Below are 5988 nucleotides of genomic sequence, written 5' to 3' on the forward strand. Positions count from 1 at the left end.
CCCCCCCCCCCCCCCCCCCCCGCTCCCCCGTGGTATTGACCTCATTTCTTGCCACTTCCTACCTCCCACTCTCTGGTTTCCTATCACCGGTTTCCCAAGAGGCCCCCTACTCTCATGCCTCTTCTACATTTGGTTACCCCTTTTGAAATATGCTCCCCCCATAGTCAGTTGCCTTCAACACTCAGCTCAAGGGCCCCTCCAGGAAGACTTTCCGGAAATCCACGCCCTTCTAACTTGGGTAAGCTACTCTGCGGCCAGTGGCTTCTAATTTTGTAGCAACAACCTGCTGTTTGCACATTTGCCTTCTCTACAGACCCCACGCTTGTGTTTGTGTTCTTTTTGTTAATAGAGAGGTCCGGCATCAGCCTCCAATTAGCATGTTCAGTAAATGACTGAATACTCACCCTGTTCTTCTCCTAAGATCGGGATGCTTGACTCCTAGCCCAGAGGTTTCCAAGTCCGAAGGGGAGGGTTCCCTTCAGCGTCTAAATTAGGATCCTCACTTTACCCTGGCATCTGCCAGTTTTCCCTCCCCGGGCGAACTCAAGTTTCAAGGTTAAGAGGTACCTTCTGGGGCGCCTGGGTGGCACAGCGGTTAAGCGTCTGCCTTCGGCTCAGGGCGTGATCCCAGGGTCCTGGGATCGAGCCCCACATCAGGCTCCTCCGCTGGGAGCCTGCTTCTTCCTCTCCCACTCCCCCTGCTTGTGTTCCCTCTCTCGCTGGCTGTCTCTATCTCTGTCAAATAAATAAATAAAATCTTTAAAAAAAAAAAAAAGAAAGCTAGAAAGAGGGGCTGTGTGGATCGGGTTTCATGGGGAAATAGCTGGAGACAGATCGGTTAGGAGGGAGGTATTGGGGCCCGGTGGGGGGAGCTGGAAGCTGACTGGTCCCTACGAGGAAGACAGTGGTGATGGCTCCTGAGCATACTTGTAGGAAGGGAGGGGCAGTGAGCTAGGGTAACTTTGGTTTTTAGAAAACCGAAATTTAGTGTTTAAGAGCTTGGAGTCTTTCAGCCTCTCTGGGCTCCAGTTTCCTCATCTACCAAATGGGGGTGGTCATAAAAGTACACACGAACCCGAACGCCTGGCTGGCTTAGTCAGTGGAGCACATGACTCCTGATCTTGGGGTTGTGAGTTTGAGCCCCACGTTGGTTTAGACACTACATCAAAAACTAACGACGTAATATGATATACAGTGGCTAACTGAACATAATAAATAAATAAATAAATAAATAAATAAATAAATAAATAAATAAATATTAACCCTCAGATTCACGATGAAAAAAAAAGAGATTACTTAAAATCTTCAAAAAAAAATTAAAAAGTACAGACCTCCTATTATTGCCAGGAAGGTTGAGTTAGTAAATGTGAAATGCCGAGAAGAATGTATAAAAGCTTCTGTTATTGGCTATTATCAATACTACACTGTGATGATTATCGTGTTAGGAAAGAGGAGACTGAAGGCTTTCTGAGAGAAGATGTCCTAGAGGAGGGTTGAATGAACGGGGCTAGGTCTCAGGAGAAAAGTCTGGGTTGGAGATGAGTTTTGAATCCATCAGAGGTGCTGGGTGAGATCCTGATGGGAGTGTAAAGAGGGAAGAGAAAAGATGGGCAGAGGAGGGGGAGAAAGCCAGTGCCGGCAGCAGAGCAACAGCGAAACCATATTGAGAAGGAAGGAGTCCTCAAAGAGGGAGAAAGAAGCCCAGAAGAAAAAAAAAAGGCATCATGGAAGGGCTGCTTGGAGAGGACTGTAAACAGCGTCACAAGCTGCCAGAGGCTAATGAGGTAAGAAATGAGGAAGTCCCCAGTTCTGACAACAGAGGCTCCCAGGGAGCGTGGAGTCAGCTGTGCCAGAGTAATGGGAGAGGATCTGGGAATGAGGAAAGTGGACATCAATGTCACCTGGAGATAAGCAGCCCTGAAGAGACCTCAGATACAATATGGCCGGAGAAGAGCCCTGGAATTCTTGGAGATGAAGAAAATTTGAGGGAGAAGGAAATGGTGACAGAGAAACCTAAGAAAAAGAAAGGAGAAGAAACAGATTCTGAAGAGAATAAAAGACAAACCAGAAATGACTCAAGCCAGAAGATGTCTGTGAGACTCAGAGCTCACAGACAGGGTGAGTACCAGAGAGGACCCCAGCCGTCAAAGGTGCCCTGAATCCCGACCTTTCCATTGCTTCCTTTCCTCGGCCTTGGGTTCTACTTTTGGCAGGTGAGAGTACACGAGACAAGAATATTGGACAAACAAGACTTCATTTCTTCTTTCAAGCTGCCCAACACACTTCCATGATACTTGAGAGAAAAGCCAAGCAAGGTAAGACCGCTCACCTTTAGCAAAGATAACTTAAACCATAAAAGTGTAGAACAGGATGTGTCTTTATTTCGACCCAACCATTTTACAGTTGTGAGCAGTGAGGGTCCAGCCAGGAACTAAAACTCACAGCCCCTTTTCATTTCAGTGAATCATGATGTGACACTTCCAGAAAAAGGATGACAGCTGAGGGAGATAATATAAGCAAGAAGGAGTGGACACCCAACTTCCCCAATCTCCTCAGCCCAGTGGGACCATGAGTCAGTCACATCCAGCTCTGTCCATCTGGAACCCCTAGGGTGTTCAGAGGGGGAGGGTCTGGGGAAGTTTGGAGGGCAGCCAGCCTTTCCCACTTCTGGCATTCCTCCTTCAATAAGTTTCTGCTGTCCCTGAGCCTAGAGGTGCTGACTGAAGAAGATTCTGGAAGGGCGGTGGCGCAGGAGGGGCTGCATCTGATCTGTCACATACTTGGGGCGGGGGAGTGCTAGTGGAGAAACAAGGGCAGAAGCTGCTTTAATTCAGGTCTGATTTGCCTGAGCTAAGTAGCAATGAATAATCTTGGGTCTGTCTCCCATGTTTCTTTTCCACAGAAAGAGAACAGAAATCTGGTGGGTGGAAACCCTTGTATTTTTCAGTCCATTTCCACCCCACCCTTACCCCTGGGGCCTGAATGGATTTTCCCTAGAGTTTCTGCCCTTCCTCTTACTACATGAAATCTGTCTCACTTCTCTGTCCTTGAAGGACATTGGCCACCTCATCACCAGATTTTCTCAAAACAGAATTTATTATAATTCTCTAGTGTAGAAACACACATGCATACTCAGTTTCTCAGGAAGAGGCTGTCCTCCAAAAGCAACTGGTTCCCCCTGAACTCCCAGAGCTCTAGGCGTGGGCTTCTGTTATGATGGATGATTTGAGAATGCTGGAGGATTTTAGCTTGGGACATGGACAGGAGAAGCAGGCGTAGGGTAATAACATCCCGGTGGCAGAACAAAAAGGCTGAGGTAATACTAACATATCATTGTACACTTTATGTCTGTTAGCTCACCGAATCTTCACAGCAGTCCTATGCCGGTGGGGCATTGCTACTACCCCCATTTTACAGATGCAAAATTGAGGCACAGAGAAGTTGAGTCATTTGTCTCAAGTTGCCCAGCTAGTACAAGATAAAGACAGATTTCAAGGCACCGGAATCTTGACCACTGCTAACGATCTTACTTCCTCCTCTCTGCCCCACCTGCTGCTGGGGCAGCGTTGTTCACTGAACCATTTATCCCACCCAGAGGAGCTGTTCACGTGACCCAGGCTGTGGGCTAGCTGCTGGGGAAGCAAGACAAGCAGGAACTGGTGCTGGCCCTCAAGGAGATCATGCCCTACAAGGGAGATGATATTTTCATGCATGCAAATTACAAGTTTTACTAGACAGCAGAATGACTTGAATGGCTCAGAGAGGAAGTGATTAACTCCGCTTTGATGAGTCTCAGAAGGAGATGCTGGGGGGGGGGGAATGCCTTGATACACCAGGGATTGAGGTAGGGACTACAGACTTCAATATAGGGACCGTGTCCTTCTGGCCCGTCTACCCCCAGCACTCAGCACAACACCTGACACACAGGAAGCACCCAGGCAATACTTGGTAGAACGGCAGAGCTAATCCCAGGCAAGGGAACAGGTCTTTTTGTACAGAAGATTCAACAGTCTGGTCTCGGTCACTATTGCAGCTCAGCTACGTGCTTGGGAAACCGCCTTGGCTGCTGTTCGTTGCTGTAGTTGTTGCAAGGGGGGAAATCAACAATCAGTCCTCCTTAGTGAAGAATAAAAGGCCATACCCTCTCAGTGAGAGGTCATTGAGAGCAGACTCTCATTTCTCTTTGTCTCTCCAAGGATGGCCATTAGCACTGGAGTAGATACAAACCAGGGCTCAAGCGTGTCTGTTGGGTATGTGGATGAATGAGTGTGATCAGAGGGTAGGTGGGGGGGCTCCTGGTGGCTCAGTCGGTTGGGCATCTGCCTTCGGCTCAGGTCATGGTCTCGGGGTCCTGGGATCGAGCCCCATGTCAGGATCCCTGCTCAGCGGAGGGGCCTGCTTCTGCCTCTCCCTCTGCCACTCCCTCTGCTTGTGCTCTCTCTGTCAAATAAATAAATAAAATCTTCTTTTAAAAAGAGGGTAGATGAGTTTGTGTGTGGACAGGAGAGCAGGTGACTGGGTAAATGGAAAGATGAGTAGATGGGTGGGTAAGTGGGGTGGATGGGTATGTGGAAAGGGAGTTGGCACAGATTTGAAGTTAATGGACCAAGTGTTCAGCCCAGATCTACCCTGGGATCTGCTCAATAGTTGTATAAATCAGAAGGCTGCCTCAGAACAAGGCAGAAGCAGCCTTTCTAGAAGGCAAACCAACTTGAATTAGGGCAAATTTTGGATACAACAGGGATTTGTTTAGGTTGAGTAAAAGGCTTTAGGAAATAAGTAGAGGAATGTTAGGGAACACAGCAAACGTGTACCTGGTGGATGAGGAAAACCCTAGGGCAACAGTGAAGGGAAGGGGAAGGAACACTGGCTTGGCTCATGTACAGACATTGGCAAAACCCCTGGGAGAGCCAAAGTCTTGTTCTTGCTCTAACTCCCACTGCTGGTAAGTGACTTAGCTGGAATGAGAAGAACAGAGTACTTAATTTGTATTTAAGTTCTGTGAAACAGAGACAGAAGAGAAAAGGAGAAGCAAAGACAAGTCACTGGGAAACGGGGAAAAAGAAGAGGAAATGATGTGGTCAGAGTAAGGGGGGTTAGAGGCTGAAGTGTTGATAACTGGCCTATCTCCTCCTGTGTTTCCCTTGGAGAGAACACTCATACTTTCCATCTGAAGACTCCACAATGCTGCCCCAGTTTCCAGCCTTCGATTCAGCTCACAGAAGTGAGCAGGCAAAGCTGGGCTGGAGCCCAAGCTATGGAGAACCTGCTTGACCTTGGTCAAGTTAACATAACCTCACTAACCATCAGTATCCTCTTCCGCAAAATGGGAACGATACTATCCGCCTCACTGGGCAGGCGTGGACAATTTCGTGAGAACTGGATGGGCCTTCAGGACAGGACTTATCCAGCCCTGTCTGAACTAGAGTCTGGTCAGCACACTCCTTTAAAATGCATGATACCGGGGCACCTGGGTGGCTCAGTCGTTAAGCGTCTGCCTTCGGCTCAGGGCGTGATCCCGGAGTTCTGGGATCGAGCCCCACATCAGGCTCCTCTGCTGGGAGCCTGCTTCTTCCTCTCCCACTCCCCCTGCTTGTGTTCCCTCTCTCGCTGGGTGTCTCTCTCTCTGTCAAATAAATAAAAAAAATCTTTTTAAAAAAATTAAAAAATAAAATGCATGAAACCTTGAAGAATGGGCTGATTCCACCTGAGCTGTGACACATAGATCAAGGTGCCCTTAAACCAGAAAAGACAGCAGTTTTCTGCCGACTCCACTCTGCTTGGAACTCAAAAACAATTCTAAATGAAAAAGTAAGTGCAAGGAAAGTCCTCGAAGTTCCGGTTTTCCTTCCAATACTACTTTGATATTTCTTTGGGAAGGACAAATATTACATCCTTTTCAAAAAAATTTTTCTCTCTTTTTTCTTCTGATGGCTTGACTTTAATGGTGCCTTAAGCAGGGGAGCTGTGTGAGTTCTGGCTCAGAGC

General features: G+C 47.8%; 1 long non-coding RNA gene across 1 annotated transcript; it reads left to right on the plus strand.

The window, feature by feature from the left end:
- The first annotated feature begins 1288 nt into the window (after positions 1-1288).
- Positions 1289-4163, plus strand: LOC121103757. The gene is made up of 2 exons (XR_005835987.1): positions 1289-2315; positions 2461-4163. It is a non-coding gene; the product is annotated as an uncharacterized LOC121103757 (long non-coding RNA).
- The last annotated feature ends 1825 nt before the right edge of the window (positions 4164-5988 follow it).

The sequence above is a fragment of the Ursus maritimus genome, unplaced genomic scaffold, assembly GCF_017311325.1.
Source record: "Ursus maritimus isolate PB19 unplaced genomic scaffold, ASM1731132v1 scaffold_2, whole genome shotgun sequence".
NCBI classification, from domain to species: domain Eukaryota; kingdom Metazoa; phylum Chordata; class Mammalia; order Carnivora; family Ursidae; genus Ursus; species Ursus maritimus.